This window comes from Mustelus asterias, chromosome 19 (assembly GCF_964213995.1).
Source record: "Mustelus asterias chromosome 19, sMusAst1.hap1.1, whole genome shotgun sequence".
Taxonomy (NCBI): domain Eukaryota; kingdom Metazoa; phylum Chordata; class Chondrichthyes; order Carcharhiniformes; family Triakidae; genus Mustelus; species Mustelus asterias.
This window is the reverse complement of record NC_135819.1, coordinates 40,718,824-40,739,984: the sequence shown is the minus strand read 5'-3', so window position 1 is coordinate 40,739,984 and position 21,161 is coordinate 40,718,824.

Sequence of the window (21,161 nt, the reverse complement as noted above, 5' to 3'; positions counted from 1 at the left end):
ACTGTTGAATTGGCAAGAAAAATGGTCTAGATCACGACTGTTGTTTCAAGTGCAACTTCAGACCTGTATCTCCCCACTCCGCACACTACAGAGGTCCCAATCATGAATATAATTAAAAACCCGGGGAGGGGGGGGGGGCTATTCACGCCAGAGGCTGACAGTTCTGGAACTCTGCACATGCGCAGTGACTTGGATCTGTCAGTCTCCCTGTTTGCTGGCCAGCTCAATCGCTGGCCAGCCCAGGACCCCCACAGTGCTGCCCCTCCCGACACCACCACAGCCTGATCGCAGCCCCTACGACAATTCCCGGGCCAGCTCCTAGCCCCCCCTTGTCCCGGAACACCCCGATCTCCAGGACCACCGCCCAGCAGTGGTGATCTCCCCACTGCCCCCCACCCCACCACAGCAGACAACCCCCCCCCCACGTCACTAACCCCCCCACATCCCCCGAGCACACCAACCCCCCGGAGGCAAACCACCCCCTCAGCAGAGCACCCCCACCACCAGTGCTGGCCTCCTTCCAGCTCAGACCGATCCCCATGCAGAGTGGCAGCAGGACCCCCACCCCCACCGATCACCCCGTGGCCCCGCCCACAATAGGCCCCATCCCCTTGGCACTGCCCGATGCCCGCTGGGCAGTGACAAGGTGCCCCCTGGGCATGGGCACTTTGCCCCTTGGGCAGTGTCAGGGGCACAGGCTGGCACTGCCAGGGTGCCCATGCCCAGGAGGAAACAACCCCTGCCGCCTGAGCTCCTGGGGGGTCCTGATTACCCCCCCTTCAGTCCGACGAGGTTTCCCGATAGTTCCCCGAACATGGGGAGCTAGTGTAAACCCTGCCAGAGTGAAGTACTCCTGGCGGGGTGGGAGATGCTATCGGGCCCGGCACAGAACGTGGGCATAATGTTACATTAATGACAATTAAAATAGATTAAAAATACATTTAAAACAGATTAAAATCACTTACCTCTCTTCCCGCCGGTTTCCAGCACGGTCCCGACTGCGCCTGTTCTCTGGCTCTGGGAGACGCGCATGCATCAGGAACGCATGCGCGAATCCCGCAAAATGGCCGACACATGCATCTCCCAACCTGAGCCGCCAGAAAATTTGCGGATCGTGATGGGAGAATCGCCCCCCCTCCCTAGTGTGAATAGCAGCTTTGAAACATCTGCTGCAACAGCTGATACTAGGCAGTATTCCTGATGTTCCAGCAGTAATCTCTGCCAGGCCGTGTCATCATGACATTAGCAGTGCTATAGGGTGTTTCAGGACATTACATGGCAACAATATATTCAAAGAGAAAGTAGTCTAGGTACTGTGCCAGCTGCTGCAGGAGGGCTGGCCACCACACTCCCGAGCCAGCAAGGAGCTGTCAGTGGCAGGCTAGGTCATCATCACCTTGAACTTTATTTTTGCATCAGGGGATGAGACGTTCTGTCCGCGGTCACCCCAGGACCGGACTAATAAATAAATTTAAACTTTTAAGTATGTTCCCAACCCCGTAAAGTACAAACGCAACCAACAGACATGTTTCATGCAGCAATTGGCCTTAATAAGCCATCGGGCATAATGTTACATTAACAATGCAATCAATACCCACTCCGAGTGGCGCCAGCTTTGGGCACACCCCGAGGGTACAATTCAGGTCCCATTTCTTTTAAGGTATTTGCTAACTTTTACAACCTTGGCAAATTGCTCCATAAAGATGATACACTTCACAGGGGGAGCTTTATAAAACAGGGTTGGAAAAGACATGTTTAACATACTAAATAAATCAGGACTGTTTATGTATGAGTTTTTAATGGGAGTCATTTCATCATATATAGAAATGTTGATTTTTTTGAGGAAAAAATGGTCACTTCTTAGAAAAGTAATAGGCAACAATATGATGGTGACTGTTATCATTATATTAAACATCCAAATGCTATTTGTCCATCAGTAATAAACAGCAAACACCAACGGCAAGTTAGAATTCCACATTCGCTACAACAATACTGCATCTCAGCCTGCCTTTGTGTGTGTTGATGCATTCTTCCAGTTATGATTTTGCAATCAACCTTTTAATTCGATTAATTTCTGTCATATTTGCATACAAGAGAAACAAACGGTGCTGCAAGTTTGTGCAAAGTATTTAACTGATGCTTATTAAGAAATACGTTGAGTGAACTTCCTCTGTGCTGCTTCTAAAACAATTCTATCTTTCATAGTCAGGCAAGCTTGTGTATGACCATTGCCATTGGACCTTGCAGATCTATGTCAGAGTTCTTGCAGCATTCATGACACCTTTAAATCTTCCCTGCCCCGTTCCTACTCCTTTCCAAAGGTGGGGTCCAATGCAGTTTCACAGAAGGCTATAATAAAAACTTAGTATGTCTCCAAAAGTTCTTTGTTTAAAAGTTCACTGTTGTAGGTAAGAAACCTCTGACACTATTAGTGGATCAAAATGCAGGTTTATTTTCACAATTGTGGGAGACGTGAGGTTCCTAACATTGGACCCCCAAAGGTCTCCTCAAATATGAGTTAAGAACAGAGTTTTATACCTCTCGGTCCCACCCCTTATTATAAATTTTTACTGTCTATAATTCATGGTCAGATTCCTGCTGTATGAGCAATCTCCAAGGCCGCGATCGTTCGTCATTGCCTTGAAACAATATCACAGGTTTTGCACAAACAAGTTAATCTGATATACATTCAGGAGACAACGGTTTTCCCTTATCTGGTCCAAATGTAAGAAACAATGAATTCTAACAAAAACAATGAATTCTACAGCACTTCTCATACAAGGTCTAAATATCACAGAGGTCACTTTGACACTTTGAGTTTTGAAGTTTATTAACCCATTCCCGACTTCATTCACAATCTAACATTTTAACTTACAATTTAATGCCTGAATTTTTATCACCAAGGTGGATAGCAGGAGTCAGGAAAATTCCTGGCATTATGCACCCACCTTGGGAGAAACTGCCTACAAAGGTGGGATTTCATTGCTGGGGAATGAGTGTGGGTGGCAGTCAGGCTAGCCAATCCAGGAAAGCAACAGGGCTGCTGGGTGTTGAGGCAGGCTGTTTAAAAAGCCCACATTAGTACTGGGGGGTACCTTCCCAATTATAATCATAAAGGTAAGACTCTCCTCCCAAACACCCGCCTCACTCCCACACATTATCCTTATCTCATCATGCCATCTTATGTCCCCGTACAATGCTATGCCCATCCACATGCTCGCCATGGCCCCTCATGCTTGCCCGAGAGCCCAGAAATCCATTATTCTGTTCAAGCACCTGCACTCCATTACTTAATTGATAGTCCTGACTTTCTGATCTTTTCTGTCAATTGCATAATGTCTATTTACACAAGGTTAAGAGATTTCAAGTACCTGTAGTTTGTGCTATCGATACTTTAAAGTTTCTGGATGGTTGACACATTTATTGCCCTGTAATAAAATTATATTTTAAAAATAGGAGAAAGTAATGAATGAATAACTTTTTAAAAAGTTTTTCTTTCCATATTCTATGGTCGCTTCAGGGTTCATTGGTGTGATGCAGAATATAGTGGATGAATGGGCATAGAAATGCCAAAGCTTGCAATGGGGAGCTATGGTAGGGTGGTGACGGGGCATAACCTGGCATGGGAGGCATGAGAGGCCATGGGGAGTGGGTGGAGCCACAGTCTAGCATGGAAGAGCATGAGGGGCTATAGGGGTGGGTATAGGCATGTCTTGGCATGGGGGCATGGAACTTGCCTTTTGAAAGGTTCCCTCATGCAGACAATGGTTTATAACAGCCTTGAGGTGCCGCGAACCATAACTCTTTAAAAAGCCTTCCCAACTCCATGAAAATTGCAGAATACCAGAACATATCCATCCCTAAAACAGAGCCGGCCAGGTTGGAAGTGCAGGGCGCTGAAAAATCGGAAAATCCAGTTAGGGGCTGGGAATCCCAGAATCAAGATCCACCTGCTTTATTTAAAAGGACTTTTACAAATCATCCCGACTCAGTGAAAATCCTGGCCTAAATTTCTGCTTGTTATTGTCTTCTTCCTCTGCATTGTGAAGCAAAAGTTGAGCAATTTCACATGTGCGGGGCAGTCGTCAAAGAAGACACACCATTGAAGATCTGAAGCACTTTCCTGACAGAACACAGATTCCTACGTTCTGTACCTTAAGCCTGTTGTTCATTTAATATGAAGTGATGCAAGCACGGGAAGTTTTGAGACTTTGTTTTATTTATGACTATATAACACAACTGAATGATAACATCTGGGGTTGCTTATAATGGCAATTACTTCCTGCTGAAGCCTGACCATTATAAATGTAATCATGAAAACTTAATCCAAATTTCTGTTACTTAAAAAAGCTTTGGTTTGGCATTATCTTTTATTTATTTGGAAAGATATGGAAAGCAATAAATTATCCTCATACACGTTGCCCTGAGAATGTTAAAATTTGTGCATTCAGAGTATTTATCATTTCCATTTGTACTGATATCCAAGCTATGAACTAACAGCTGATAATATTTTAGATATTTTACTAATTATCTGAAACAACTACATACATCCACTTAAGGAAAACATATTTAAATGCATTATCCATGTTGCTTCTTTAACTTATTAAAATAATGACACTGGTAAATAATTTCTGCAACATTTACTGAATTGTACCATTTCATTTCAGAGATGAAAAGATTGAACATTTTCAGGTAAATTCCAAATTAATAAAAGAATGGCGTGACACTGGAGAGGCAGTGATGTATGGTATTGTCGCTGGATTAGTAATCCAGAGACCAGGGTCATGCTCGAAGGACCTGGGTTCAAATCCCACCATAGAAATCATAGAAACCCTACAGCACAGAAAGAGGCCATTCGGCCCATCGAGTCTGCACCGATCACAATCCCATCCAGGCCCGACCCCCATATCCCTACATATTTACCCACTAATCCCTCTAACCTACGCACCTCAGGACACTAAGGGCAATTTAGCATGGCCAATCAACCTAACCCGCCCTTCTTTGGACTGTGGGAGGAAACCGGAGCACCCGGAGGAAACCCACGCCGACACGAGGAGAATGTGCAAACTCCACACAGACAGTGACCCAAGCCGGGAATCGAACCCAGGTCCCTGGAGCTGTGAAGCAGCAGCGCTAACCATGGTGCTACCGTGCCGCCACCATGGCAGATGGTGGAATTTGAATTCAGTAAAAAAATATGGAATTAAATGTACTGTTGCCTCACAGAACCAGGACGTGGGTTCGATTCCCGGCTTGGGTCACTGTCTGTATGGAGTCTCCCCGTGTCTGCATGGGTTTCCTTTGGGTGCTCTGGTTACCTCCCACAGTCCAAAGATGTGCGGGTTAGGTGCATTGGCCATACTAAATTGCCCCTTAGTGTCCTGGGATGTGTAGGTTAAGAGGGATTAGTGGGGTAAATGTGTGGGTTGTGGGGACAGGGTCTGGGGTGGGATTCCTGTTGGCACAGATTCGATGGGCTGAATGTGCTCCTTCCATACTGCAGGGTTTCTATGACTTAGATGAAAAGTCCAATGAAATCATTATCATAAAAACCCATCTGGTCCACTAATGTCCGTTAGGGAAAGAAATCTGTCATCCTTACCTGATCTGACACCTTGTCAGCCGAACTGAACAGTGCCATACTGGGCATTGGAGGTTGTCACTGCTGTGACCTTGCTACATTGAATTCCTCATCCTCTTTCTACTCACCACATGCTCCTCCTCCTCCTGGTCCCCCAATGCCTGAACAGCAGTGCGGTCAACACATTTTTCCTTCTGGACATCCAGTCCTCACCACCACATGTGTTGTGCAGGGTACAACACACCAAGGACAAGTAGTGGACAGTCAAGGACAGTAGTGGGAAGTTGTGCGTGGAGTCTGAAGAGATAGGAGAAGCACTAAATGAATATTTTTTGTTGGTATTCACACAGGAGAGGGACAGTGTTGTCGAGGGGAGTACTGAGATGCAGGCTGTTGGACTGGACGGGATTGAGGTTCATAAGGAGGAGGTATTAGCAATTCTGGAAAGGGTAAAAATAGATAAGTCCCCTGGGCCGGATGGGACTTATCCTAGGATTCTCTGGGAGGCTAGAGAGGAGATTGCAGAGCCTTTGGCTTTGATCTTTGTGTCGTCATTGTCTACAGGAACAGTGCCAGAAGACTAGAGGATAGCAAATGTTGTCCCCTTGTTCAAGAAGGGGAGTAGGGACAACCCTGGTAATTATAGACTTCTGTTGTGGGCAAAGTTTTGGAAAGGATTATAAGGGATAGGATTTATAATCACCTAGAAAGGAATAAATTTGATTAGAGATAGTCAGCACGGTTTTGTGAAATGTAGGTCGTGCCTCACAAACCTTATTGAGTTCTTTGAGAAGGTGACCAAAGAGGTGGATGAGGGTAAAGCGGTTGATGTGGTATATATGGATTTCAGCAAAGCGTTTGATAAGATTCCCCATGGTAAGCTTTTGCAGAAAATACAGACACATGGGATTGAGGGTGATTTCGTGGTTTGGATCAGGAATTGGCTAGCTGTAAGAAATCAGAGGGTGGTGGTTGATGGGAAATATTCGTCCTGGAGTCCAGTTACTCGTGGTGTACCGCAAGGATCTGTTTGGAGGCCACTGCTGTTTGTCATTTTTATTAATGACCTGGATGAGGGCGTAGAAGGATGGATTAGTAAATTTGCGGATGACACTAAAGTCGGTGGAGTTGTCGACAGTGAGGAGGGAAGTGGCAGGTTACAGAGAATCATAGAATCATAGAAACCCTACTGTGCGGAAGGAGGCCATTCAGCCCATCGAGTCTGCACCGACCACAATCCCACCCAGGCCCTACCCCCATATCCCTACACATTTACCCGCTAATCCCTCTAACCTACACATCTCAGGACACTAAGGGGCAATTTTTAGCATGGCCAATCAACCTAACCCGCACATCTTTGGACTGTGGGAGGAAACCGGAGCACCCGGAGGAAACCCACGCAGACACGAGGAGAATGTGCAAACTCCACACAGACAGTGACCCAAGCCGGGAATCGAACCTGGGTCCCTGGAGCTGTGAAGCAGCAGAGCGAACCACTGTGCTACCGTGCCGCCCTTGGAGGGACGTAGATAAGCTGCAGAGCTGGGATGAGAGGTGGCAAATGGAGTTAAATGCAAAAAAGTGTGAGGTGATTCACTTTGGAAGGAGTAACAGGAATACAGAGTACTGGGCTAATGGTAAGATACTTGGTAGCGTGGATGAACAGAGGGATCTGGGTGTTCATGTGCATAGATCCCCGAAAGTTGGCACCCAGGTTGATAGGGTTGTTAAGAAGGCGTACGGTGTGTTAGCTTTTATTGGTAGAGGGATTGAGTTTCGGAGCCAGGAGGTCATGCTGCAACTGTACAAAACTCTGGTGCAGCCGCACTTGGAGTATTGCGTACAGTTCTGGTCACCACATTATAGGAAAGATGTGGAAGCATTGGAAAGGGTGCAGAGGAGATTTACCAGGATGTTGCCTGGTATGGTGGGAAGATCATAGAGGAAAGGCTGAGGGACTTGAGGTAGTTTTCATTAGAGAGAAGAAGGTTAAGAGGTGACTTAATAGAGGCATACAAGATGATCAGAGGATTAGATAGGGTGGATAGTGAGAGCCTTTTTCCTCGGATGGTAATGGCTAACACGAGGGGACATAGCTTTAAATTGAGGGGTGAGAGATATAGGACACATGTTAGAGGTAGGTTCTCTAGGGCGTGGAATGCCCTGCCTGCAGCAGTATTGGACTGGTCAATATTAAGAGCATTCAAATGGTTATTGGATAAACATATGGATGATATTGGAATAGTGTAGATTAGAGGGGCATTAGATGGGTTTCACTGGTCGGCGCAACATCGAGGGCCGAAGGGCCTGTACTGCACTGTAATGTTCTATGTTCTATGTTCTAAATTAAATCTCAATACCTGGGCGGCTACATACTGAAGGACGCCCCAGGCCTGCCAGGGTACCTACAGTGTATTTACAGCATCGGGATTGCTTGATTGATGACATTACATAGCTTTGATTGTATCTCTCCTGGGTATCATTATCTGGGCTACTAACAGATGTCAGCAGCTGGGTTTTCAGTGGGTAGCACATGTCTCCAAGGAGCCGGCCTCTGAACTCTGCTTTGAGGTTGAGGTGTATAATGGGGGGTTGGGGGGTTGGGGGGGGGGGGGGGGGAGTGCGGGTGGGAGGGGCTTGACAGGTGCAAGATTAAAACAACATGACAGCTCCCTGGGAATCTTACACAATCATATCCAATGATCCTCTGTGGCTACACATTGGTGAAGTGGAAGCCCTTGTGGTTGATGAATACTCGTGGGTGACCTGCGGGGACCTTGATTGCCACATGCAGTCATAAAGTCAAAGAGGTTTACAGCCTGGAAACAGGCCCTTTGGCCCAACTTGCCCATGCCACCCTTTTTTTAAAAAATCCGTAAGCTAATCCCAATTGCCTACATTTGGCCCATATCCCTCTATACACATCGTACCCATACAACTATCTAAATGCTCTTTAAAAGACAAAATTGTACCCACCTCTACTACTACCTCTGGCAGCTTGTTCCAGACACTCACTGCCCTCTGTGTGAAAAAATTGCCCCTCTGGACACTTTTGCATCTCTCCCCTCTCACCTTAAACCTATGCCCTCTTGTTTTAGACTCCCCTACCTTTGGGAAAGGATATTGACTATCTAGCTGATCTGTGCTCCTCATTATTTTATAGACCTCTATAAGATCACCCCTCAGCCTCCTACACTCGAGAAAAAAGTCCCAGTCTATCCAGCCTCTCCTTATAACTCAATCCATCAAGTCCCGGTAGCATCCTAGCAAATCTTTTCTGCACTCTTTCTAGTTTAATAATATCCTTTCTATAATAGGCTGACCAGAACTGGACACAGTATTCCAAGTGTGGCCTTACCAATGTTTTGTACAATTTTAACAAGACATTCCAACTCCTATATTCAATGTTCTGACCAATGAAACCAAGCGTGCTGAATGCCTTCTTCACCACTCTGTCCACCTGTGACTCCACTTTCAAGGAGCTATGAACCTGTACCCCTAGATCTCTTTGTTCTGTAACTCTCCCCAACGCCCTACCATTAACTGAGTAAGTCCTGCCCTGGTTCAATCTACCAAAATGCATCACCTCGCATTTGTCTAAATTAAACTCCATCTGACATTCGTCAGCCCACTGGCCCAATTGATCAAGATCCCATTGCAATTGGAGATAACTTTCTTTACTGTCCACTATGCCACCAATCTTGTCGTTTGGACATTCACTCCAAGTTAATGAATGCACACTCTAAGTCCAATTCTATGTCCGTGAGCCAAGGCCTTTCATGTCGGGGAGGAAGCAAGATTGATATTTGCGTACTTATAGGACTTTTTCTGCCTGCCTATTTGTTCACCCCCCTTCAATTGTCACAGTCCTCCAGGCTTGGCAAGTTCCAAGAAGCCTGGGGAAACCCCAAAGCAGTCTCAGTTAAATTTGAAAAGCCTAGTTAAAGCAGTTGCCGACTCTTGTATATAAATTGACAATCTGCCTCTCCAGAGTGGGTTGAGGACTCATTTGTACTCTCTGGTGAACATTAGGACCTGGGTTTTCACAATGATGGACAGCCTCTACATTATTGTGAAAATGGGAGAAGATCTGGAAGTCCTACCCATAGGCATGACACCTCGAATTTTCACAGGGGTGGGATTGGGCCCGGGTTGTGATTTGTCAATGCATGTTTTCTGGAATCAGCTGCCCACATAAATCAGACACTTGCCCCAGTCTTGTCTAATTTTGGTGACCCAAGTGAGTGAAACATGGGATGTGTGTGGATTAGACCTGGTATTTTGTGGAGTCCTTTTGGAGAGATGGGGTATCCATTTGGAGAGGTAGGGTGCCCTTTTAGATGTAGTACCAGGAAATCTTTGGGGGAGGTCAGGTACCATTTGGGTGAGGTCAGATGCTCCTTGAGATTCTTAAAAATAGGCATTAATGTGCATAACAAGTGCATAAGTTCATTAACTGCCAAGCTCATTGTAACTATCAGGAGTGTCAAAATGAACTCTTAAAGGCAACTGGCAAAAACAAAGGCCAAGCTGTCACAGCATTTAAAATTCCTGCCCTTTAAACATGCACAAAAATGTCTGGAGTGTTAAAAAGCTGTATTGCTATTTTACCCTGTTGACAAAAGCCCAAGGGCTGCCAATATTGGATTAGTGGTGCTTGGCTGGTTTCACAACCTTCCATTACAACCTTCCATTGCCTGTCATTTCAGTCTCATTGACAGCTTTCAGTGGTTATAGACTTTTTGAAGTCGGACTTTACTGTTTGTTCTTATAAGAGATTTAATGAATGTAAATGTAGCAAATTGGGTTTTATCAATGGGAGTGCTTTTAAAAAATAAACTCTGAAATGGACATTTAAAACTTAACTTTATTTCATCTCAGCATGGCTCCTGATGTCTGCCCATGGTGGATACACAGTTGGTTAGCATGGTAAGTGTAATAATAAAAGGTGCGGGGTGGAGAGGGGGTATGAGTTATCATAAGTTAGCCATGAGGTGGGCAAAGGGGCATGTGTTGACTTAAGGGCTATAAAGGGATACGAGGAGGTGAGTGGGAGCATGAGGTGGCACAGAGGGAATGAGGAGCCATGGATGTGCGTAGAGGCATGGGTTGGCATGTGTGGAACATGGGGAGTGTGTGAGAGGATGAGGGGTGAAAGCTGGAGGTTGTTTTATGTTTTACTGTTTTTTTTTCAGAAAATGTCAACCCAATGCCAGAGCACAGAGGAAGGCCTTCCACCCAGCCCGTTCCCACACCTGGCAGCCTCCATACTCATTCTGGGGTCACCCAGCCAGACTCCCAGGGAACTCCACCGCCCCAAAATGAAAATTCAAACTTCTCCCGGGTCAGATTTGTGGAAATGCAAATTTTGCAGACTCAGTGTTCTTGAGTCAGGTACAAAAAAAATCAGGCCCAAAATTTCATTGGAAGAAAAGGAAGGGAATTCTCCTCCGTATATTGGCCAGTAATTACCCCTCACACCTTATCAAGAAAGTAGATTACCTGATCATTTGCATTTTGCTGTTTGTGTTAACTTGTTGCATGCATGTTGCCAAGTTGCCTACATTACAACAGTCACCACATTTTAAAAATACTTTTTTGGTTGTAAAAAAAGTTTTGGGACATCTTGACATCATGAATGTTGATGTAAGAATACAACTTTATGCTTTCTTTTCATCTCGAAATCAATTGGTGCTGCATTTATTTTTTACCCAACTCACATTGTTGGCGGCATGGTGGCACAGTGGTTGGCGCTGCTGCCTCACAGCACCTGGGACCCGGGTTCAATTCCCAGCTTGGGTCTGTATGGAGTCTACACATTCTCCCCATGTCTGTGTGAGTTTCCTCTGGCTGCTCCACTTTCCTCCCACAGTCCAAAAGACGTGCTGGTTAGATGCATTGGCCATGCTGAACTTACCCTCGGCATACCCGAACAGGTGCCGGAGTGTGGCGAATAGGGGATTTTCACAGTAACTTTCATTTCAGTGTTGATGTAAGCCGACTTGTGGCATGAATAAATAAACTTCAATATTTAAAAAAACATAGCAAGGAAAAGGCAGCTAATCTTGTGATTCTGCAGGAGGCCATTTTGTCATGGATCATGGGCAGCTGGGAACCTCTACACAGCCCTCGTTGATTGCTGGTCCTGATCTTTCCGACACTTCACCATCACATTAATGAGCCTCAAGGGCCCTGGGATCAGAGGTTCTCAGAGCTTTAGTAATGTGCATAAGGCCTCCGTGCGATTATTGCTAAAAGTGACCTTTAGAATATAAATCCTCAATTCCTTGAGGCCCTTTTCGAAGCCAGATGCTAGGGTCACACAAGAATTCCTTGCCACCAGTTTTGATAGAGGTGAAAACACAGCGGTTACGTTATACAATAGATTCCTGCCATTGCTTACATACAGACATTTGCAGGTAAATTATATACTGAGCAGCAAGTCAGTCAGTATTTCTTCATGGGTGAAGCGAAGGGCAAGGACCCGCTTTAGATGGGAATTGCCCCTTTCTTGCCACCACCCACAACCTCAATTCTGCCTCTGAGCAAAATGCAATTAAATTGTTGACATTCGGGACTGACAGATTTCCCACTCTCTTGTTCCAAAATGGCAAAGGCATTTGAGGTCTGTTTTCGAGGAATTTGAAATTGGCTTAGTTACTAACTGATTAGATTAGTGCGCCTTGCCACCCTCGTGTTTTCCAGGAATATGCAGGAATCGGAAATAAGTTGTCATCGGATGTATTCACTGTCTCCAGGGAAGGAGAGCATACAGGATGATTTCAAAGCACTTAGAAATGTTGTTTCTCAGGTTTCCGCTACTCAAGCACGCTGTGGATGGGACAAGTTGCAATGCACCAAGGCGCTGTGCCCTTGATAAAAATACATAGGCTCTCAGTAATCTCTGGGGGAACAGTAGAGATGTGCTGGAGATGAGCTGTCAGCTCTCGTCATTCTTGTGCACCTTCCATGAGTCTGACTGAAGCCACATTAATGGAAAGTCCAAATATGTACATTTTTGCTTACAATTCTAAAAAATACAAACACTAAATTCTGCCTTTGATCTTGTGGTTGTTACAGATGTTACAGATCAAATATACAGTTGAAATGGAATGTAATCATAGAATCATAGAATCCCTACAGTGCAGAAGGTGGCCATTTGGCCCATAAAATCTGCACCAACTCCCTGACCAGAATATCTTTGCTCCCTGACCAGAATAGGGCGGCACGGTAGCACAGTGGTTAGCACTGCTGCTTCACAGCTCCAGGGACCAGGGTTCGATTCCCGGCTTGGGCCACTGTCTGTGTGGAGTTTGCACATTCCCCTCGTGTCTGCGTGGGTTTCCTCCGGGTGCTCTGGTTTCCTCCCACAGTCCAAAGATGTGCGGGTTAGGTTGATTGGCCATGCTAAAAATTGCCCTTAGTGTCCTGAGATGCGTAGGTTAGAGAGATTAGCGGTTAAATATGTAGGGATGTGGGGGTTGGGATTGTGGTCGGTGCAGACTCGATGGGCCGAATGGCCTCATTCTGTACTGTAGGGTTTCTATGATTCTATGATCTTAGCTAGTCCTTTCCCCCGCCCTATCCCTGTAAACCCATTCATTTCCCATGTACATTAAGGGGCAATTTAGCATGGCCAATCCATCTAACCTGGAGAATCCTGGGAAGGTAATGGCAAAGTGTGTAATTTTACAATGAAGATCACAGTACTGCATGCAATTAAATATTGCCTGTTGCTTCAGAGACCTTTTTATCTTTTCTTCCTGTCACTGTGCGGAGCACTCTGAGGTGGAATCTGCTCTGGGAATGGAAATTGTTTTGTTGATTAGGGCGCAGGTTAAAATTTCAGTGGGAAACAAGGGCAACTCAAAGGCAGCAGAATTCCTCAAGACATTTCACAAGTCAATGTTCAGATCCTGACATGTGTAGAAGAGCTAGGGGAACTGGATGAAGACATGGGCAAAGAGGTAGATTTTAGGGAGGCTTTTGTATCTGGGGGCATGAGGTGGCTTCGAGGGTCTCTTGAGGCCATGGGGGATGTAGGTGGGGGGCATGGGTTGGTGTGGATGGGAGATAGGGAGTGTGAAGAGTGAGGCAAGAGGGCGTCTTAACAAATACATGAATAGGATGGGAATAGAGGGATATGGTCCCCAGAAGGGTAGGGGGTTTTAGTTCAGTTGGGCAGCATGGTTGGTGCAGGCTTGGAGTGCTGAAAGGCCTGTTCCTGTGCTGTAATTTTCTTTGCTCTTTGTTCTTTGAGGGAGTGTGAGACGTGAGGGCTTGGATCTAACCAAGAGAGGTTTGCAAGGGAGGTTGAGAGTGTAAAGTGAAAATGGAAAAGGCTCAGTGATTGTTGATTGAGCTGAGAGGCAGAGGCATTTGTGGCCGCACTTTAGGGTTCCAATTCAGGAACATATGGAGTTAGGTGGGAGAAAAAATGGCAACCAAGGTGTGGATGTGTGACTGCTACTGCCAGTTACATCTCCTGCTATATTCGGCAGTGCAGGAAAGGGGCAGGTCGGGAGTCACACACACTGCTGTTTAGAAGATGCTGGCACTATTGTGGAAGTAAGCATTTCAGAACTTGGACTTTCCGACTCACTTTTAGTGAGGCCCATGCATTTTGGAAGCCTTTCTAATGAGTGAATAAAATGGTATTGCCGGCTATATCATTCATCATAAAATGCTATATCTCTATGTCAACCAAAGTGAGTTACGGCAGTGCTGTGACTGGAGAGGGTAAGTGACCATCAAATAGTGTGATTGTAGGTTGCTACTTCTGATGAATGGTAAATTGTAAAGTAAAACAACAACATTGCAAAAGTAGAAAAGTCATTAGAAGCATTTGAATAGATCATGCATGGAATAAAGTTCTACTCTACATTGTACAATATTGAAAGTGTAGACTAGTTTGAGGTCAATAATAAATTGGTTAAACTTTTCCTGTGGATTTTATTGATTCCTTAAAGAACATCCCAACCATCTGTTTGACTGTTTCAAAGATTTGACAGTTTTTCCCATGGCTTTCATTTGTTCTTTAAATAATTTCTCAGCCATTTGTGTGGCTGTCTTAAATTCTGTAAGATTCTGCACTGCAGAATTTGTTTACACAGCTGTTGAGAGGAATGCTAGTTTGATGGCTGGGCTGCCTTTGAAACCATAAATGGATTCAGCACTGTTGGAATTGTATACACAGCCCTTCAAAGGGCTGTGAATTTGTTTATTTTGACAGATTTATGAACTTCCAAGAGGATAATGTTTTTCGAATAATATTTATTTATTGTGATGGATTAATTAGTTTTTCAAAAATGTTCAAATGTTATGAAAGATCTCATGAGTTTGGTATATATAGTGGATATTGAGTGAGCGGGATGAAGAGGGAATGAGGGAGCAATGGGAGGTGAAGAGGTGGTGAGAGTGGTGAATTGAGTAAGTGGGGATTAAGGTACTGAAGGGGGTGGGGAGTTGAAGAGAAGGTGAGGCAGTTTGGGATCTAAAGGCAGATAGGGGTGATGGTGAGGGGGCTTTAAAATAGCCAATTTCTCAACAAATGACTCCAGGACATGCCCCACTCAGCCAGATGCAATGGGTCTGACTCCATGATCAAATGGGAAAACCAAGTTGAAAGATCATAGTCTAAATGTCGGGATAGATGGTTACACCTGTTTGCCTGGATAGTGTGGAGAAAGCTACAGAGGACTTTATAAATGGAAGTGAGGATTCTAAAATCGATAATTCCTAGGGTGGGAGTTGGGAGGGGGGAGTGGGGAATATGGGTAATTAATGAGTGGAACTCATTAGTTTATCCTTTGGCTTCAAAAAAGAGAGCCAAATGTCATATTCTGGATTGAACTCTTTGGTATTCCTCACAGGTCCACAGCAGACGCCATCTCCTTGGCCCTGCACTCAACCCTGGAACACCTGGATGATAAAGACACCTATGTCAGACTCCTATTTATTGACTACAGCTCAGCCTTCAACACCATTATTCCTACGAAACTAATCTCTGAACTCCGTGGCCTGGGCCTCGGCTCCTCCCTCTGCGACTGGATTCTGAACTTCCTAACCCACAGAACACAATCAGTATGGATAGGCAACAACACCTCCTCCACGATCATCCTCAACACCAGTGCCCCACAAGGCTGTGTTCTCAGCCCCCTCCTATATTCCTTATACACCTTGACTGTGTGACCAAATTTCCCTCCAACTCAATTTTCAAGTTTGCTGATGACACCACTGTAGTGGGCCAGATCTCAAACAATGACGAGACAGAGAATAGGAATAAGATAGAGAATCTGGTGAACTGGTGCGGCAACAATAATCTCTCCCTCAATGTCAACGAAGGAGATTGTCAATGACTTCAGGAGAACATGCCCGTGTCTACATCAACGGGGATGAAGTAGAAAGGGTCGAGAGCTTCAAGTTTTCAGGTGTCCAGATCACCAACAACCTGTCCTGATCCCCCCATGCCGACACTATAATTAAGAAAGCCCACCAATGCCTCTACGTTCTCAGAAGACTAAGGAAATTTGACATGTCAGCTATGGCTCTCACCAACTTTTACAGATGCACTATAGAAAGCATTCTTTCTGGTTATATCACAGCTTGGTATGGCTCCTGCTCTGCCCAAGGTCACAAGAAACTACAAAGGGTCGTGAATGAAGCCCAGTCCATCAAGCAAACCAGCCTCCCATCCATTGACACTGTCTACACTTCCCACTGCCTCGGAAAAGCAGCCAGCATAATTAAGGACCCCAAACACCTCGGACATTCTCCCTTCCACCTTCTTCCGTCGAGAAAAAGATACAAAAGTCTGAGGTCACGCACCAACCAACTCAAGAACAGCTTTTTCCCTGCTGCCATCAGACTTTTGAATGGACTTACCTCGCATTAAGTTGATGTTTCTCTACACCCTAGCTATGACTGTAACACTACATTATGAACGGTATGCTTTGTCTGTACAACGCCCAAGAAACAATACTTTTCACTGTATACTAATACATGTGACAATAATAAATCAAATCAAAATCACTTGTTATGGTTGGAGACAGGCACGATAAATTTACTCTTGCCTATATCAAGTTAGCAGAAAATTCTGGTTCCTGTACTAAGTAACAGGTAGCTGGAAGCACAGCAATAACCAGTTCAGCAGCCCATCCATCACCGTAAGCTTCTACTTTATCACTGTGGCTGCAGTGTGTACAATCTACAGGGTTCACTGCAGCAACTCACCAAGACATCTTCAACTGCACCTCCCAAAGCTGTAACTTCCACCAGCTGGAAGGACATTGGAGGCAGGTGAATAGAAGCAGCATCATCTCCAAGTTACTCTCCAAGTCACACACGCCACTCCAACGTAGACATGTATCACTGTTCCTTCATCATTGCTGAGTCAAAATGCTGGAATTCCCCATCCAACTGCACTGAGTAAGAACCGTCAACCCACGAACAGTGACAATTCAAGCTGAATGCTCACCTGTACCATCTCAAGGGCAAACAGATACGGGCAATAAAGGCTTATAAACCAAAGGTGATTTTTGATTTTTAAAAAATGTATTATTGGCATTTATGTGAAATCTGAAACTATGCTTACAAACAATAACAAGTGGCAGTACTTGAATAATGATTAGGATGGAGTCAAGAATAAAATCTATAGCACCTTGTATGTTATCACATTGACATAAAAGACCTGGTTACAGCTTTGATGAAGGGTCAACCAGACGTGAAACGTTGGTTCTCTTCCCTCTCCACAGAGGCTGTCAGACCTGCTGAGATTTTCCAGCATTTTCTACTTTTGTTTCAGTTTCCAGCATTATTTTGCCTTTACCTGGTTCCAACATATCAGATTCTAAGGGAGTGTGTCAGGGTTAGATGCTGAGAGGATGTTTCCTTTCATGGGGGAACCTGGATCTAGGGGCTACAGTTTCAGAAGATGGGGCCTCCCATTTAAGATGGAAATGCGGAGGAATTTCATCTCTCAGGGAAGTCGTTAATCTTTGGAATTCGCTTCTACAAAGAGCAGTGGAGGCTGGGTAATTGAATATAGTAAGAAGTTTAACAACACCAGGTTAAAGTCCAACAGGTTTATTTGGTAGCAAAAGCCACTCAGTGCTGCAGTGGCTTTTGCTACCAAATAAACCTGTTGGACTTTAACCTGGTGTTGTTAAACTTCTTACTGTGTTTACCCCAGTCCAACGCCGGCATCTCCACATCATAATTGAATATATTCAAGGTTGAGTTAGGCAGATTTTGGATTGACAAGGGAATCAAGAGGGGCAGGCAGGAAAGTGGAGTTAAGGCTGCAGTCAGATCAGCCATAATCTAATTGAATGACAGAACAGGCTAGAGTGGCTGAAAGGCCTACTCTTGCTCTTATTTCTTAAGATCTTATGAACTTCAGTGTCTGTCAATCTGAGTGCTACATCAGGGAAGAGAGGTGGACCTTGAGGGGTGGAAAATGGATAACGCGCTGCTGTTCCAGTCAAAAGGAATAATGGTGGTGACTTTGATTGGGTTGATGGGCAGGTTGGAAATGGGCTGAAGGAAATGGTGAACACGTCATTGCCAATCACACTATGTGCCTCATGCAACACTCTCTCTCCTGGTCTTGATTCACCTTCTCCTTGGTTCAAGCCTCACAGTTCCAAAATGACAGGTACACTGATTCTGCAGAAATATTTTCATTGTCTCATTAGGTAATGTGTAAGGAATGGAATCAGTTCTCCACCAGACCATAGAGGTTTTATTGATTAAGTGCTAATCAATAACGAAAGCAAAAAAAGTTAGTTCTGCTTTTAATGTTTAGAAGTGTATCATTATGCATTTCACTCTTCCACCACCCAGTAACTTTTTGTATCAGTAAAATATCAATGGCAGAAAAGGTGAATGATTCCTGACGATATGAGTGGAAGTAAAAAATAAAAATGCTTCCAACAGTAATCTGAGTGTTTTCCAAGTGACAGTAAACCCAAACCAACAACCCTGACAAAAATTGCCAGCATGATCCCAAGTGCAAATCCAAGTAGGCTTAAAGAGTTTGAATATCCATAATGGATCAGCATTTTTTTATCTGTTCAGTCTGATTGGTCAGTTTATGGGGCCTATTCATTGGTGGGCCTAATTGATGGATGGTGGCTGGTGCACACGAGAGTACGTGGGATACATGGGGAACTGGAACACTCAATGCATGGTGGCACAGTGGTTAGCACTGCTGCCTCACAGTGCCAGGGACCCAGGTTCAATACCGACCTTGGATAACTGTCTGTGCCGACTTTGCATGTTCTCCCCGTGTCTGCGTGGGTTTCCTCCGGGTGCTCCAGTTTCCTCCCAAAGATGTGCGGGTTAGGTTAGTTCACCAAGCTAAATTGCACCTTAGTGTCAGAGGGATTAGCAGGGTAAATACATACAGTTAAGGGGATTGGTTGGGATTATTGCCAGTGCAGACGTGGGCCAAATGGCCTCTTTCTGCACTGTAGGAATTCTATGATTCGATGATTCTCTGTGTGGTTGTTAACTCAGGAGAGACAAGATGGTGGTAACGAGGTTAGTGGAGAACAAAAACAGCAGAAAATAAGAGGAGCCCAACAACAATGACTGGAGAGCCTGTTTTCATGAGAGATGGGATGGGATTGAGGGTAGAGATGGAAATCCCTGATGCAGAGTGAGTTCACATGGGATGGTGAAATGAGTGATGAGGAGCAATTAGTTCGTACAAGTTGTTAAAGTTATTCTTTGTGCTAACATTGAAGCTTCACTAAACGCTAATGAAAATGTTTCAGAAAAATTGTCAGGTGAATTAAAAGAATATCAGTGTTGATTCTACCGACAAACCAGATGATAAAAGTCTCTGGACTTCAGAGATTCCAGACAGTCCAACTCCAATGGGCACGCCTCACAATTCCAATTCAAGGAATAAGCAGTTGTAATGTTGCTACAAAACTTGAAACCTAGACAAGGAGGTTGTCACGGAACAGGGTTGGTAGTTAGGAAACTATTTTCTTCAATGATGAGATGCTGAAATTATCACAGGCAGATTTCGAGGAAATGGTAGCAAAATACTGTAGATACTGGAAAACTGAAATAAGAACAAAAAATGCTGGAAGATCTCAGCTGGTCTGGCAGCAACTGTAGAGAGAGAATCATAGAATCCTGCAGTGCAGAAGGGGGCCATTTGACCCATCGAGTCTGCACCGACCACAGTCCCATAACCCCATGCACTTAACATAAGAACATAAGAAATAGGAGCAGGAATAGGCCATCTAGCCCCTCGAGCCTGCCCTGCCATTCAATAAGATCATGGCTGATCTGAAGTGGATCAGTTCCACTTACCCGCCTGATCCCCATAACCCCTAATTCCCTTACCGATCAGGAATCCGTCGATCCGGGATTTAAACATATTCAACGAGGTAGCCTCCACCACTTCAGTGGGCAGAGAATTCCAGAGATTCACCACCCTCTGAGAGAAGAAGTTCCTCCTCAACTCTGTCCTAAACTGACCCCCCTTTATTTTGAGGCTGTGCCCTCTCGTTCTAGTTTCCTTTCTAAGTGGAAAGAATCTCTCCACCTCTACCCTATCCAGCCCCTTCATTATCTTATAGGTCTCTATAAGATCCCCCCTCAGCCTTCTAAACTCCAACGAATACAAACCCAATCTGCTCAGTCTCTCCTCATAATCAACACCCGTCATCTCTGGTATCAACCTGGTGAACCTTCTCTGCACTCCCTCCAAGGCCAATATATCCTTCCGCAAATAAGGGGACCAATACTGCACACAGTATTCCAGCTGAACTTCCAATGGGACTTAACGGGTAATCAAGTCTTTACAGGTACAGTCAATGTGAGTAGAGGAGAGGATTAAGCACAGGGTAAACCCTGTCTCCACTCACATTGTCTGCACCTGTAAAGACTTGATTACCTGTTAAGACTCGTATTCCAACCATTATCTTGTAATTGAGTTTGTGTCTATATGTGCCCTGTTTGTGAAACAAATCCTGCACTCACCTGCAACGCTCCGAAAGCTCGTGCTACCAAATAAACCTGTTGGACTTTAAACTGGTGTTGTGAGACTACTTACTGTGACTATAAACAAGTTACAAGGTCAGACTAACTTTGTATTTGTATTCCGAGGTCTGTTTGCACATGTGAACAGCTATATATAGCTTTTCCTAGAATGCAAAGTTTTGATTCTATTAACATGTTTGCTGAAAGAATGAGAAATCCTGTACTTAAACCCTGTTGCAATAATTGACAATAAATGTTTCGGATAGGTCTCTGCCAGATTCCGGCTTAGTCTCATCATCATTTGATCGATGAAGTTTCTTTTAAACTAAATATTGTGAATTTGCAGCGAAATGACTGTTCATTCTGGAGACCAGGGGAATCCACGCTGGGAATGTTGCTGCGTGGGAGATAGTTAATCTTTAACCTTTCAGAACAGCGTGTCTGTCTTGATTATTCCTGAGAGTGATGGGTTCAGCAAGCCTTTGTTGTAAAGAGTAAGAGGAAGATTTACCATGAAGAGTTCCTGGCACACGGCAATACTAATCACGCAAACATATCTTCAATCCTGATATTCCCTTTG